This window comes from Pterocles gutturalis, unplaced genomic scaffold, assembly GCF_000699245.1.
Source record: "Pterocles gutturalis isolate BGI_N339 unplaced genomic scaffold, ASM69924v1 scaffold40800, whole genome shotgun sequence".
NCBI classification, from domain to species: Eukaryota; Metazoa; Chordata; class Aves; order Pterocliformes; family Pteroclidae; genus Pterocles; species Pterocles gutturalis.
In genome coordinates this window covers 3092-20276 of record NW_010147291.1, presented here as the reverse complement: position 1 = coordinate 20276, position 17185 = coordinate 3092, and positions in this window count along the sequence as shown.

Here is a 17185-nt window from a genome sequence, read left to right as displayed (position 1 = left end):
GAGACTGAGAGGTTGCTGTCTGGGGAGACTTACAAGGGGCAGAATTTTACAGTTGGGAACAATAACTGTTTCTCAGATAATATAGAAAATATTGCAATGTTGTTTTTAAAACTTTCATGTATCTGTATTTCTGAAGGCTTTGGTTTTGTTGGGTTTTTTGTTTGTTCTTTTAAGAGGGAAGTTAACTTGCAAGTTTTCTTTTGTTTTAACTTTTGTTTTTTTTTTAAATGAATTTAATTTATCAGAGCTTTGTAATCCTGTGTACTTTTTTAGTAACCTTAATTGTTACTTTTACAGGATAACTTGAAGGAGAATTTTGTCAATACTAGAAATTGATTCAGAATAATTTTGGAAATATGCTGCTTCATACGTAGTTTTCATGTTTCCTTTGAGATGTAAAAGGCTGAACTCTGCCTGTGTCTGGGCTCTTGGGCAGTAGATCACATAACATGTCTTTCACCTGGCCCTCATAAATAATCTTTGCTTATCACTCTCCAGGACCCACTTGAATGGGGAGAAGGAAGGATGGTATTTCTTACAGGCTTCAGTCTGTAAATGGTTTAATCCCTCTCATTGGAGCAGAAATTTTCATTATTATTTTCTTAGTAAATTCCTAAGATACTGTTATTTGTTCATGTTGATTTCACTGTAGAAGCTGAGTAGAGCTTACAGATCCTGCTTGCTTTTATATGCAGAGAATACGATAATGAATTGTTATGAGCCTATGTTTCTTTGGCATAGCTGGATGAAGCATTGTTTTTGCTGTGTTTTCCTGTAATAGTTGCTTAAGAAATCAACTTTCTTCCTCTTGGCTTGAGACTAACAAAAAAAAATAGAAGTGATCATTGGTATACTTTGTAATATCTTGGTCAGGCTGTAATCCTAAGAAGAAAAGATAATTGGGATGCAAAATAGAAATAGACTCACTAAACTGGTGAAAAATTTACCAGCATCCTTCTAAAATCTGATTTTTATTTTGTTCAGGAGACAGAAGCTACCACTGCACTTCAAGCTGGCTGAGGAAAGTGGTGGTTTCTGTCCTCACTGTTATGGTTATATACTTGCTGTTTTGTGTGTGTGTGTGTGTATATATATATATATACACAGCTATGTATGCATGCATGTATGTATACATGCACCTATAGCTACGTATAGTTACATGGCCCAGAAAGAGATGGTTCAACTTGGTGTTGTGCATGCAGTGTGTCAGATTGAAGATCTGAACTCTTGTGGTTGGCTGGGTTTTTTCATTAAAGTCATACATCAGTGTCTTAACCACAAAATCCTCCCTATTGTAATGCAAAAATTAAAAAAAAAAAGGCTAAGAGGACAAACAATTTTTTTATCCTGCTTAATGAATGTGTGTTTCTTGTTCTGTTATTGACGAATATGTTTTGCTGGAAACCTGTTTTGGAATGTCGCCATCACAACTTGGAAATGAAATGAAATTTCCACACTGGGGCGTAGACTTTTCTCATAAGTCATATGAGACTTCATAGTGCATAGCTAAACTTAGGAGGAGCCTAGTAGAACAAAACTTAACGAAGGAAAGCCATGACCTGGCCTGAGGCTTAATTATCTGTGAGCCAGTAAGATTAACCCTGCTGCAGTTGAAAAAATTGCTCCTTCTCCAAATGAGTTTGTTCACCTGAGCTGAGAGGCCTCTAGAAAGAACTCCAGGCACTTGTATCAATTTTGGAGTCAGGCAAATAATAACTGAAGTCTGAAAATCTGGATGCTAGGTGTGGGAGATTGTGGGGTGAGGGTAAGCGTCTTCTGGAAAATGGCAAGTAGTATCGGAAATTAGCTTGTGTAGGAAGGTGGCTTGCTGTGCAAGTATCTGAATTTATAACAAATTCTGAAGGATTTCTCATGCTGGCTCACTTGCAGGTTAGTTATATGTGCATGCTGATCAGGAAAGACTCTGGACCTGTTACTAAATTGTTTTATGTTATGGGGAGTTTGTAATGAGGTTATTCTTTGGGTGTTTGTTTTGTTTGTTTTCAAACACTCCGTATTTTTATTCCTAATACACTTGGCAAAAAGCAACCAAGATTTTACTAGAAATCAGTGACTCAGAATACCCAAAGAGAAGTGAGGAAGGGTGTTACAGTAACAGCAGCGTACAGAAAGCTGCTGTTGGTGCTCTCAGCAGTGAATGTGATCCTTGACTATTAATAGAAGCAGGGAGGTTATCTTGCTTGAATCCCACATTCTGTTTCTGGTGCCTGCATTTGAAGATGTGCAACAAAGAATCTAGAAAGTATTTCTATGATATATACCCAAGTTAAATCTCGTAGGGTTTCTCAACAAACAAAGCAGTAACTTGATCACTATGCATTGCTGCACACTGATAATGGAAGAAATTTTGGGTCTTTTCTTTCGTTTGCCAGTAAGCGAAAAAATTCGATGAGTAGACTTTGGTCTTGAGGCTGCTGCTAAGAATTCAGACAACAAAAAGGCTTATACAGGCAGCTACATCATTATCTAGTCTTAATGATTATCTAGTCTTAATGATAGAGGTATGTTTTAATCTAGCTTGGATAAATTCTTGGGCTGGGGAAGGGTGGAGATGATCAAATTAAGATGACCAGAGGTGTTCGTAATACAGTTCTGCATTAAGCCAACAGTAATTGGTGCTTAGGCTCTAGAAATTAACCTGAGTTCTGTGTGGATGATGTAGCCAGTTACTCTAGGAAGTACTTAACCACTCACATTCTTGTGAACCTGTGCTCAGACATACCAGAAAGTGTAATTTCTAGCTTCCTGGCTGATCTCTTGCTCAAGGCAATCTGGAACTCAACAAGGGGGTAGGGCAGGAATTTCCTCTGTCAAATTCTGCCTTCCTCTGGAGTGTAATCTCCTGCTAAGGTCATTTAAGTGTGTTTCATAAGTGGTTCCCTAAAGTTGCCCTCATCATGGGTATTCATGGCATCTTAGGCTTCCCTTTCTTACCACTTTTGTTTCCTTGGATATACACTAATTTTACCTGAGGACTGAAATGCCTTGATTTAGCTAAGGTTTTTGTATTTGATAGTGGATATATGTATATCTTTGACTTAAATCCTGTGAAACTGTATAGGAATTGGACCGGTTTAGGAGCAAGTTCAATGGTCCTTTGAACATATGTATAAACTTTTAAAATTCTTTTCTTCAGTGATTTCACAACTTTAGTTAAAAAAACCCCAAAACTTACTGATGGAATTGATAGGATTTGAATGAGTTGTATTGTGTTCCGAAAATTTATTTTGAATTATGTTCAGTGTGTGCGTGTGTATCCATATAGAGAAAGTGAGATCTTGTACAACAGAGTCTGGAAGCATCTTGCCTTCAAAGTAGCTATATTTCTTTTCTGGCTGTTGTCTTTCTGCTGGCCTACAGTGCTTTGCTGTCTCCTTGGTCAGCATATTTACACGTGTGCCCTTTTAATTCTTAGCAGCATCTTCTCAAAACAGTCTGTTCCTTTTTTAGCAGTGCAGGTGCAGTCAGCATCTTAGACAATGTAAGAAGAGGGTTCAGTGAATTTTGAGAGAAAAATCTTTCTCTGGCTAGAAAGAACCTGTGGCAATGTCTTGAACTGTTTAGTTTACTGGACACCTAACTGTAGGAAAAAGCTGCATTTTTTTTTTGTCACTGCTAAACCAGTGACCCAGTACAGCTCTCCTATTGTGTAGAAAAAAAACTTGGGCCATAGCCACTTCATGGTTAAAAATAATTCCCCCCCCCCTTTTTTTTTTCAATGGATAGGGTGTCCTACATTCACATTCTGTCAGATTTGAGTTTGAGATTTTCAAGAAGTCTTTTAAAACTCTGATTAATAAAAGCAATTGTTTGAAGTTTTTAATGGATATCAGTGGTGACCACAAAGCTCCAAAGAAGATAGAGGGTTGGATGATTTAGAATATTTTTGCTTAACATTTTGAGACTCACTGTCTGTCCATCTTCTAGATCTTCTCCCTGCTCACTACAAGTACTGAATTTAAGGAGTGCAGTTAATTTGAAATTAATAGCTGTCCATGCTTACTACACAGCTTCTAACTACGGGGCAAAACCAATGAGTAGCAGTTGAACTAGAAGAGACTGTGATAAATATAAATTGAATGGTATGTGGATGAGTGGACTACCAAAGATGATGGGTAAATCTTCAGGGGACGGTTTCATGCTTCACTTAATGCAGTCTTGGTGTCTGGTGTTGCTGACAGGGGCTCTCTCTGCTGCTTATTCCTGCCTCCATCTTGGCTCTTTGCGTCAGATCATGAGTTTACCCAGTTGTAACAGTTTTGTTTTGCTAGGGTGTTTTTTCAGCTGACTCAGCAGGTTTGTCTTGGTTGACTGCAGCAACTTGCTCAATGGAAGCCAGTACAAGGAGGTGCTAGGGAAGACCTATGGTGTAGCCTAGAAAGTAATAATCAACTGTTGGACTGACCATGCATCTGTCATATTTCTGTGTTCAACACGAGTCTGGAGGGAACAGTCTGTTCACAAGCACCTGAACCCTGGCATTTCCGCATGGCCAGTTGGAGGGGGCAGAGATCACTACAGTAGTTGCTGGCCAGCTGTCTGGCCTTCCCCTCTGCTGTGAGTCACCACCCACAAGTGAGGCACCAGAAGGGAAGAAATGTGCTCGTGGAGCAGTGGATGAGGCCAAGCCTGAAATGAGTTGCCAGTCTTTGCTCTGGAGTGGGTGAGGCGTGCTTGAGTATGTTCTGATCTGCCAACAGTGCATATGGGCAGTAGCTAACAGTTGTGAGCAATGACAGCTGTCTGATTCACCTTATTTCACAAAATCCTGAAGTGTATGAATGTCAAGGTTCTGCTTTCACATTATTTTCTTGTTATACTGGTGTTATTCCTACATGAGTGCTTTGAAAGTTTGGCCAAAGCTAGGCTTTTATCACTTAATCTTAAATCCACTGGTACTAGTTTCATGGATACTTACTTGCAGAAATTGGTCTGTGCAAATGACAATGTTCAAACTAGATCATTGTCCATTTTGTAAAGTGGAAAAGCAACATGGATGGAGACCTCTTAGAGCTAGTCACCCACTTCAGACAGGAAATTCTAGGAGTTGAACAACATTTTTTTGAATTATTATGACCTCTTCAGAAGGTGTCTCTCCCTCATTTCATGAGGGAGGAACAAAAGCTATTGTAAGTAATTATGCTGTTTGTTGTAATTCATTTAGTGGAGCTGTCACTCTGACACACTTTTCCCTGAGCAGTGTGAATTGATTCTGTCTGCAGTGTAACAAACTCTTGATAGTTTATTTCCTTTGTCTCTCTATATATGTCAATAGTAAAGAATTGGTGTGTATTTTCATCCTTGCAGAGGAAAAGATTTACCTGACAGTCTTCTGTGTCCTGTGAAAGAGATTCAGAACCTTTCCTTGTTTTGCCTTTTGTAAGGGTTTGCATGTTAGTGTGGACAAAGTCTTTGTGAGTTGGGTAGGAATTTCTGAGGATTAATTCTGAGTGCATCTGGGTGGCACAACCCACATGATGGATCCCCTGGAGAGATTTATATTTCTGTTAGCATGTGTACACTAGCTGAAGAACAAAAATATACTGATTTTTATTTTTGGGGGGAGTGGGGCAATACAGGTGAAACACAAGGATAGCTTGAAGGCTGGAAGTTTAGTTGTCTTCCTGATATTTTGGGCTGACCCTAAGAAAAGCACCTAGTTATTGTGTGTTGCTTTTTCCCATTTAAACAAAAACAAACACCAAAACAAAAAACCATAATTCCTTATGTTTTGCTGTTCAGGGTTTTAGAAATTAGTTGGTCCTATGGAAATACAAAATAATGTGCTGCTGTTTTGGTGGAGGAATATTTTTTTCTATTTGTATAGGAACAAGGAGGTCCCAACCCATGGCTATTAAGTGTGTTGCAACACCTGCAGGCAGTAGTAGTTCAGCTTGGCGAGATAACAAAACCAGTGCAGAACTTGCATGGCAATTATGCTTTTGAGAAAAACTATTTTAAAATGCCATGCTGATGAATTGATCTCCCTGTTTTTTGTGAAATCTTTTCTCAACAAAAACAGTATTGCAGATCAGGTGCTCATGTTCAGGTCTGCCCTCTAATGATACCAGCGTACTAAATAGCAGATGGGAATGTTGATGATTCATTGATTATACTTATGCATATATGTAAACATTACCTCCCTAGAAAACAGCTTACCAAGAGGGATATGGTAACTTAAAATTTGTTTTCAGTGAAGCCTGTTCTGTAGTATAAACCTAGTGAGCTCTTGCTGTGACAAGACAGATGGGAGAGCCTCTGTGAGGCCTGCCTAATCACCTGAAATGTGCCTTTCTGCTGCTTTTGGGCTTTGTGCTTTCTGGGCACTGTCCTTACCGTCTGGCTAATAACAGCATTTACAGACTAATAATCTACTGTCAGGTCAGCCACTGTCTACCTGTCAGGTAATGTCATTTTTCTGATTCATGAGTTCTCACCTGTGTCTGACCATGTATCTTCTGCTGGCAGAGATGAGAGTATTCTTTGATACAAAAAGCTTCTGGGAGCTTGACACCCTCTTCCTGCTGTAAATGTTAGACCACTTCCAGCAGCTCCAAGGCAGCCCAGGGAGAAGCTGGCATTGGCCACCTCAGATACTCTGCTGTGCAATCTGAATAAATTAAAATGCCACATTTAATCTCTTGAGCTTTTACCTTCAGCTGCTTCTCCACAGTCGTGATAGCCATAAATCATGTTTTGCATAATCTCATTCCTCATTTTTATTTTTAGCACTTGACTCCAGGAAGTGTGGCTTAAAAAAAAAATAATTAAAAAATACCAAGAACCAAATGTTCAGTAAAATCTGTCCTTCTGACAATATTATTAGACAATTCAATTAGCTTTGATTTGGCCTTCAAATGCCCAGTCTTACTGGGCTGTGCCTGACATAGTGAATGATCCAAGGAGTAAAGGAACAGCAGAACAGGAAATTAATGGAAGTTTTACAAGCCGAGTGTCTTCCACTCAAGCCTGTAGAAAAGGAAATGTGGGTGGAAGGTGGGGAGCACTTGGGTGAGTGAGACTTGCAAGTTGACAGAAGTTGATTGCAATTTAGCAATTTAAATATGTATCACTGTAATTATCACTTGTTTTATTTCCTCATCTCTACCTTTTGGAAGAGAAAAAAACTTGACACCCTCGGTGCTTGTAGAAATGATTACAACTAGTAAAGTTACATATTTAGTAAACTAGTGTTTTGAAATATTGAGATCACTGGGAATGAAAACATAACTCATTTTGTCCTTTACCTTCAGTGAAAGACTCTGGCCAGTTTTCTAAAGAAGCTGTGCATCCTGAGCTAGTCATAGCAGTTTAACTGTTTGAGTTTGTACCAATTCTTAGTACTAGACCTCATGCAGCAAGAGAGCAGCAATCCATGGCTGTGCTGCCTGAGACGTAACTTGTTCGCCAGTGGTTTGGCCACTCGACAGTCTAGATGGATTCACAAGCCATTCACAGGAATCAAATTTCTAAACAGAACAAAAGTTTCCTTTAATGTAGGATAAATGCTGGCAATGTAGGGTTGACACGGGGCACAGGGTCACTGCTATAGTTCTGTATCAGACTTCTGTTAAAATGAGGTACATAATTCATGCTCAGCAGAGGCAGTCAAAACCATGACTCATTTGTGCCACTCTAAAATATTAAACTTCCAGGCCACTTCAATTACAAGCCTGGCAGGACATACAACCTGATCCAGTGAAATATTTACCTGTGTTAGCCAGGCAATGGCAAAGAATCCAGTTACTGCAAAGAATGCTACTTGTGATTAATGATGTCACTATTTAAATTGTTTCTTTAATTATCTTGTCTACCTAGGAGTAGAAGGAGCTGCAGTTGAGTGGGCATTCCACTTACTGAAGTATGTCAGTGACGCATGAAAACTTTGTACCTTTTCTTCAAGAATTTAAGTCTTTATTTGTGTGTGTAAGCAACTGTTACTCTGAAGGGGGGTGGAAGATAAGAGAAACTGGACAAATTTATACTTCTGTAATAGCAAAGATTAAAGATGAATTCTAAACAAGGACTTGAAAAGGATCTGGAGATAGTTGAGTTTCTTGGGGCAGAAGAGATGTTAGCAGTTCATTTAATAAACACACTCAAATAGCATGTTAAGTAATGCAACTCTACTGATTAAAGACTAAGTGTACTTGATGATCAAGTCTAATGTAACAGAATTCAGGATGAGGAATAAAAACTAGGACTATTGAATAAGTTCCCTGCTTTAGCTCTTAGAAACAAGAGTGTTCAATAAATACAAAGCAAGCATCAGGCCTGTGACAGAGTATACATCATGTGGCTCGCAAAGAGAACTGGCTGTATTAGGGAGGCACACTGGAGACAGGATCCAGAATGTCCTTTGGTAGTATAGCTTCACTGAAGGGACAAAGAAGTTTGACTTTTTTTAAGTATTTCTGAACTGTGAAAGCTAGAATCTAGTTCATAAGCATACTTTCTAATCTAGCTGGTTGCAATGGCTGGAATTTACATGCTCCTCTGTTTTTTTTTTTTTTGTTTTTTTAAATGACCAATCCAAGAGCCTTGTCTCACAAATGAAAATTTTGATTTTTTTTTTTGCATTTCTGTAGGCAGCTATATTGAATTCTGTTTGCAGCTGAAAAATGTACTTAGGAGTAGACTTAGCCCTGAACTGAGTGTATGCAAATGGCTATCTAGGTGAAACTGTAGACTGGACTGACAAATCTGAGTATTGCAGCTCTTGTTTCCCTGCATAATGAAGTCACTGACTAGTGTGATCAGATTGTATAGAAATAGTCTTTGGGGTGTGTATAAGATCTAGGTTCACGTGAACTGTTTTTAATCAGTAATTCATATTGTTTATCTTGCATGATGAAAGTTATATAAATGAATGTACATTTGTACATTGTTATGACCTTTGTAGAACCCTACAGGGTTTTTATAACTGTTCAATTGAAATTCAGTGTGACCCAGACCAGCTGCTAGAGGCTTGATAGGATCAACATAGCTCACAGGATGGATGAATGGCTCTGTGAACAAGGACACAGACCTAGAAAGAAATGGTTAATTAAGTAGGATTCTACTGAAAAGCAGTGGTAATATTTGAAAAATACAACCTTTCAACTAAAATAGCAAATATAGGTTTTTCTGTGACACTCAACACTTTCAGAATATTAATCTATTGTATTTTGTAACTGACATTTCATTTCTCGTCTACTTTTAAAGACAGTGACCAGAGACAGTCTGAGGTTTTGGCAGCTGCTGATCTCTGGACTACAGGATTGCAAGATTCAAATTGCAAGTCAATGTGGGGTTTTTGTTTTGTTTTGTTTTTTGATCTTAAAGTCAAGTAGTGGTGTTTTCTAAGGCCTCTAGTAAATATGGGTGAAGAATGACTGCTTCTGCATGTGTTGGTTTAGAGTAGTGATTTGCAAATCTTCCTGACTTCCTGCAATGGTTTTGGCTTTTCCCAGAGTGTATTACATAGTGTATTTGAGCAGTCTCATGTAAACACTTGATTAACTTTTTTCCTATAGTCTATTGCCTTCATTCATCAGGTTCACAAGTGGATTTCTAGTCAATTGCATCTAGCTGCTAACTTGCACCTTTTCATCCTTCTGAAGACATAATGCATAGCTTCTAACAGGTCATCCTGAACCATAGTGTTTGCACCCAGTCCTTCCAAATATACCTAGTGTTTCTTCTTGTCATTCCCTTAAGTTATCTTTGCAAAAGTTGTGATATGTAGGAATTTATGTCGGAGAGAAGGAAGAGCAGAGGGAGCTAGGAAATAATGTGCGTGCGTGTGGTGGGCTAGCAGTAGGGATCACCCTTGCTGCTTCACAGTGAGCATCAGCCTCTGCCTGACCAGGCTGTAGTAGGGCTGCTCTCTTCCTTGTTTGCATTTCGCTGAGAAAATTTAGCAGCCAGGAGCAAGTGTTAAGGCAGTTGTCAGCAATAAGGAGTTGCAGAGAGCTAAGTGCATTTCCTCACCTGGAATGTGAGCCTTTCTCCTATAAATTGGGACATGCATACCTTATGTTTGCTTGCAGTCCTAGCTTCTGCCTCTGCCGTCTGTCAGTGGAGCCCAGGGAGTGTTTTTGTGGCCTCATCTCCTGACTGCTGTTGTGTTTTGTGTGTTTGGGTTTTTTGGGGGGGTTTTGGGGGGTTTTTTTGTTTTGTTTTGTTTTTTTTTTTAAAGGTGTACCCTATCCTTAGGGGAGAGTTGATCAATATCTAAGGTATTTAACAACTCCTACCTCTGCGTGGAGATGGAAGCTACCACAGTAAGAGCACGTGTTGGAGGGAGTGGAAGGTGCAATACAATTTGCAATACTCCAAATTAATGGCCTCCACCCCAGTTTGAGACAGCAATAGCTGATGTTGGACTAGAAGGTGCTAAGCCTCAGCTTCCACTCCTCCCTGCCTTCAGGAAAAGAAACAGTTTATAGCTGGGCATGGTAGATCCTCCTGCAGTTTCCCATGACTAAGACATTGCTCTAGCTGGGGTTGCTCCCTGCTAGGCTGTCAATTGGTGATCTCAGGCACCAAGATAGCGTGCAGTTAAAGTACCACCCCACACTATGCTATGTTCTTCACCACTCAAGCTTGAGAATCCTTACAAGCTATAACAAATCCAATACAATTTGTTCTTCAACTGCTGGATTTTATTTTTGTGTTTATCTTTAGTTGCTTTGCTTTAATAAGGGTTTAACTCAAGTCATCATTAACTATCAACAACAGCAAAGAGGATGCTAGGCTGGTCTTGGGAGGCAAGAATCCTTTGGAATTCACAAGTACATTGAAAAGAGTACTGAATAGTAGGTTAAATACAAAAGCCTACACTCTGCTATATGTAGCTATTCCTCCGGCATATTACTAGTTTGATCCTTGCTTACAGTTTGCCAATCAAGATGCATTTATAACAAGATGTCTTTTTACTTACTTCTTTCATATTCTTTCTGACTGGAAGTTTCTGCTTCTCTGTAAATTTTTGGCCTGAGAAGTTTTAATGTCTTATCTTTGGAAAGATATTGCTACTTAGAAGTGTTATCTAAAAGACATGCAATTAAATCTTGACCTCAATTAAGTCAGTACAAAGTTCTCACAGCTCAGTGTGATAAGCAGTTATGGTTCTATGATACTGAATTTGCTGTGATGTATCACTTTACCACTCAGCATTAACTCAAGGCACATTTTGTTTGATAATCTTTCAGAACCTCAAAACATTAAGCATATTTCTCTTCTCTACCCCAAAATGTAATTGCAGTGGCTTTCACTGCTGTCTGTCAGTCTTGACAATTACTAGTGGAAGCAACCAAAAAGACTCGAGTTATACCAATAACCAGAGTTCTCATTTATCAATCTCACAACTCCGTTTAACTACCATTTTTTTTTCCCCTCAAAGTTGGAGATGCTTCCCCACCTGAATAACCTGGTGAGTGTCCCACGACAAGTACGCTGTACGTACCATGCCCTACTCAAATATGTGTTCAGACCAGGTCATGCTCTTCTGCCTCCTGCTCTGGGCTCTTTTGGCCCCAGCTTCCATTTGAATCCTTGGGGCTATAAAGTGCTAAGAGCTGGGACCTTAGCCAAACTGTTGCATTTGAGACAGTGTGAGGCAGTAGGCGTAACGCACCAGTAGGTTGGATTTGCCACAGCATGGGCTAAGTGGGATCGGCAAGGGTGTATGTGTGTCCAGAGGAGCTCAGTGAAACTGGGACTATGGAGTATTGAGGGTAGAGTGTTTGTATTTGGGCAAAGGGGCATAACAGGTGCTTGAGAGGGTTTGTTCTTTTCTGCTTGCATCACTTCTGTGTAGTAAAGGGAGTCTTTCATTTAGAGTTTCTGTTGGGTTTTTATATTCTTCAATCATTTTTTCCTAAAGACATAGTAGATGAATAAATCTAAGCAAAAGTGGCATTACAGTTATGTCTTGATCATTTTGCAACCTTAGGTTTTTTTTCTCTTTGCCTTTTTGTTATGAGTATTAGGCTGAGCAAATAATCCCTCGTGGTCTGGCTGGATTCATCCATGCCATTAGGATTTCTTTTCTTAGCCCAGTTAACAATGGTGTAATGGCTTTTATAACATTTTATTAATTTGAAGTGTATCAGTGGCAGTAATGATAAACAATCATGGTATTTTAAGAAGAACAATTGCCAGCACTTGGGGCACATGCCAACCTGTGGAGCTTTTGGGCAGCACTTGACTCTGGCATGAGAACATGGAGTATTTGTCCCTCACAGACTTAAGGAAACTGGTCTTTGGTGTCTGTAGTAAGAAGTATATAAAAACATTACTTTCAGATCTCTAGATTAAATTACCTCTTTGATAGTGACTTGCTTAAATCTTTGCTGCTGGCTAGTATAAATTGGGATAAAGTGGTCTAGCTTGGATTTGCTATGAGGAGGATGGGAAGATGCCTTCTTGTTGATGCCAGTCGTGCCATGGCAGTTGTAATGCAGCCTCCTCCCTTCCTCTCCCTCTGATTCACCTTGGGACTGTCCCTGGTTTAGGATGATAAACTTAATGTGAAACTGCAACTAAGATGTGTAAGGGTTTTCTGGAATTCAAAACCTCCTCCTACGTCTTTATCTCTGGAGAGGAAAAAAATAAAAAAGCAGGCTACATTTTAATGCCTACCTAGTAGTGTTATCTAACTTAATTAATGATTACTGATCAACCAATGCCAACAGTAGCTTTAACTGAACTTTTCCCAAAGAAATTATTAATTGCTGTTAACAACAGACAACAGTACTCTACTACATTCAGCAGAGAGCAATAGTGTTTTTCAGCCATGAAACAAGCAAGTATAGTGAGAATGCAGAGGATGTGGGTGAGCATAGCTTAAATGCAAATTATGATGTGACTTCTCCTTTTGGATTTCCCAGTGTTGGGCTATTTCTTCAGTCAGCTTCAGCTTGTGCAAAAACTGCATAATGAGCTTGCAGCATGGACATATCATCGTTACTGTTTTCCAGTAACCAAGTTAAACATAGTCTTGAGAAACCAAAGCAGAAAAGTTGCAAAGCTGTGTGTGACATTGTAAGACAAAGGGGGTTTATGCTGTGTTAAATGATGCTAAATTGCAAGAGGGAAGATGAGGATTGTTTTTTTTTTAATAGACTTCGATCCTGATCAAATTTCAGTGATAGTATTTATTTTACAATAGCTGCTTCCTAGAAATGCGCAGTGGACCTTGGATCAGACCTGATCAGTTTGTCCCCAGTTTTCGGTTGGCTCAAATGGGATGGATCTTTGCACTTTGCACAGTGCTGTTTGAAGTCACTGGAATTCAGCACATGGACAAATAGAATCCTCTACAAAGGCGGCTGTCGTTATTACATTAGACTCTTTACTTTCTTGTTCAACTAGAAAAAAACACCACTTTTCTGAAACATCAATATTAAGTTTAGCTTGTAATGATATAGATTCAAACAAACTTAAGAAGGATAAAGTAGTCTGAATACCTCTTCAATTTTATAACAAGCTATTCACTAGGGATTTAAGTGTGAGAATCATTTTAGCAGCAATAAATATTTATTTAGTTCTCTCATATTTGCAGTTTGATCTACAAACATTGACTGGATGTTGATAAGAGTTTACCGAAGCCCAAGTCAGTCAGGTAAATGTTGACTTGAAATGAACTTGAACAGGTTTGAGGAAAATATGAGCTTCATCTGAGAGTGACCTCACAGCATGTGATCTTTCTGATCAGGGCCATGCAGTGCAATGTTTCATTTGTGAGTGCAAATGGAGAAAAGTATTAGAGATAATTCAGTGCAGTCAAGTCCCAGTTTTTCACTATATTTTTTTAAAAAAGGCTAATCACAAAACAGTATGATAGATAGAAAATGTTAGGAGTCCCATCTGCCTAAGGACATGTTGGCTTTGTCTTTGTGTTTGTACCATGCTTCCATATGCTTATGAAAGCATAAAACTTTATGGGCTTATAACAATCTTGCAAAGTGCAAGCTTATATATGATCAGCATATTATCATTGCCTGAAGTAACATGATTCTGTAGGTGTGATTGAACTAAATCAGTTTGTCATGGATAAAAGATTTCATAACCAAACTAACACAGAGATTAAAGATACAATAAGTAGAGTAACTGTAGAGCTCATTTTTTTCCACAAAAAGAAAAAAGCCAACCAAAACAAACAAAAAAAAGAAGCCCCAGGCAAACCAAAGCCAAAAGCAAACCCTCAGCTCAGACTCACCTTGGTGACAGCAGCGTCAATGGGTGAAAAACGCCCGTGTAACTGAGATGAGAACCCAGCTTTGTTGTGCTCTACTTAAGCTGCCCATTGATTGACACACACAGTACTGCAGAAACACATTACATGCAGTAACAAATGAAGGTGTTGCTCGCTGACCATCTGGTTGCATTGTGGTGTATCTGTTATCCATCTTTAAGTGCTCTCCATTGAAGTCTTCAGTTTAGTTTTAATGAGAAATTAAACACCTCAAAACATCTGAATTATTCAGCTCACAGGCATTGGTATGGGAAAACTTAGTATGGTATGAAATGGCATTGTAATAGCAGGACCAATTTTTTTCCTGTTGGGAGATGTATATGTTAGGGTACTGCAATGCTGAGTCACATCAAAATGCTTATTTTGTTGAAAAAGTTGTAAATCTGAGACTCAAAGGCGTTGTCCTTCTATGGTTAATACTAAGTTTTCGCTTATCTTATACGCTTAGGAAAACTGTAGCCAGAAGAGGTAACCTTAAGTTAACTTCTGCATCTTTAAGGAGACTGAAATATCTTTCAAGGGATTTAGCTGTTTAAAACCTAACTTTTTTGAGAGCTAACCTCTCTGTTTTTGAAGGTGATACCGATTTGGACAACTGTGAAATACGTGACAAGTAATCTTCCCAGACCTGCATGTGCAGCTTCTGTAACTCAACAAGCGGGCTTATATTCCTCTTATGCTAGACCAAAAGCAACCAAAAAGTTATAAAGATGATGTGTACATTTTATGTAAAATAGATTGAGATGGAAAAATCCAAGAGTAGCAATTGTTGTAAAGGCTAATGAGCTCTTCCTAAGTGGAAAATTATGAAATTTGCATAGAACTGGTAGAAGAAAGAAAGAGATGGTTACATCTTCTTCACCTTCTTGACTAACTTGCAAATTGTTCAAATGTTACGTATTCTGGTTTTCTCACCTTTCTTACAAATGGTGAAGGACGTGAACAAAGATGAGTGTGCTCTTCTAATCCAGCTCCAAACTTCCTTGACAGTGTGTGGGTTTGGTCTTGCTATGCTGTAGAAAGAGTAAGTACATTCTTGGCCTTGGCTCTGCTTGCTCTCCCCAGGATCTGCGTCTCAAATTTTAGCTTTTACTCTATGTTGGACAGAATTTCAAGCTTTGCACTGGAGTGGAATGTGAGGGGATGTTTCCTCACTGGAGCCAGAATTTGTTCTTCTATCTGTGTCTAACTACATAAAATTCCCTAGAGCAAAATTACAAATGCAGTAATACTGAGCTATAAAATGTTTACTTGGTCTCATTTAGGCTTACAAAAATTTTGGAATGAAATATTAAATCAAAGAACTATGTAACAGTCTATCTTGCATAATATTTAATGATTTCTGATTAAAAAAACCCAAACAACAGATTTGGGGTCAAACAACATGACAGTGCTATTTCAATACTGTTTTTATTTACTCAGAAGAAATACCTTCTGTTTGTTTAGTCTCTCTTACCCTAGCAATAACTTTTTAGTCTCTTTGGTTTATTTGGTTGTGTGTCTATACAGATTGTTTGTTTAAAACCAGGAAATCTTTGCCACCTTCTCCCAGGAAAAAATGGACCGAAACGAATGAAGGCCTTGCGCTGGCATCCTGCAATCTTGTTAGAACCAGCACTGTCTGAGGTCTCATGTCAATTTGAGGTAGTAGAGGGAGGAGGGGAGGGCAAAACATGCATTTATCACGGGCCTGAAATTCTTGTTCACAGTTGTGACATTTTCTCTGGGGCCTATAATTTTTTAATGTGAAAAAACTTGGGCTCTCATCCAAGAGCTTAAAATATTGAGAATATGAGCGAAAATGACAACTCTGTAAGTTAGAGCCATATGAACTGGCAAGGCTGACTTGCCTGCAGCTGGCTGCTCTTGGTGAGGGATTCTGCACGTGGGACCTGGAGGCAGGGCAAGGGAAGGGAGCTTGTTAGGGGGCTGAGCCCTGTGCCAGGTCAGTTAAAGCCTTTTTGCGTAAATACAGGAATGTAACAGGTACTAAAGTCAATGCCAAAATTGACTTCCATTTTAACACCTCCTGCATGTTACCCTGAAGTGTCCTTAGAAGAGTTTAGATGTAAATGTTTCTTTGACTGAAAGGTTAAATATTGTGATAGCATTTACTTCCCATAGAGAACTCAGAAGAGGAGTATGGCCTGGGTTTTACATTTTGTGTGCGGTAAATGGATGCAAGTCTTTAAAAGGAACTCATGTATCTAAAAGATTACTGAAAGCAGAGCTTTCCAAAGGTGTGGTCTGCTGTTGGATGAGTGAGAGAAAGGATGTAAGAACAGCTTGCCACTGAAGATCAAGGGACTTTAACAAGCGTGTTTCCTCCTTTTCTCCAGAGGTACAGCTGGTAGAGGTGGAGTGACCAATACTGTCCTTTAAACTGGAGAATTTACTTGGAGAATGGAGGTGGTTTTGCCTCTCATACAGAGGATGTAACAGAAGCTACTGCTACAGAGTATTTTGAAAGGTTTAACTGTTACTATAAAAATAAATGAAATGTTTTATGTTCTGAAGACAACAGTGGAAAAATCCTCCACAGCAGCGTATTTGACACTCTGTAAAGCAGCTCGGAACTGGAGGTTAAAACTGGGCCCACAACTTCCTCCCTTTTGTGGTTTGTTGTTGTTGGTTTTGGTTTTTTTTTCCTTACCAGTTCTTTTCCCTTTTGTCTTTGTTGCAGCCTGAACAAAACACAGTTAAGTTCTTCTTGGTGCTTCTTTAAACAGTTATTTTTCCAAATCCAATACTAACTACTTAATTCACTTGAGATCCTGTCTGTATTTATGCTCCCCGAAGTATATGCCCTGTTTCGTGTTACGCATCTTCCAGCTGTCTGTGCTCTGCACGTGCTCCCATCCTTGTTATTTCCTCATGGCAGCTTTGTCTACTTTCATATTTCCTGTCATGCTATTTTTTTTA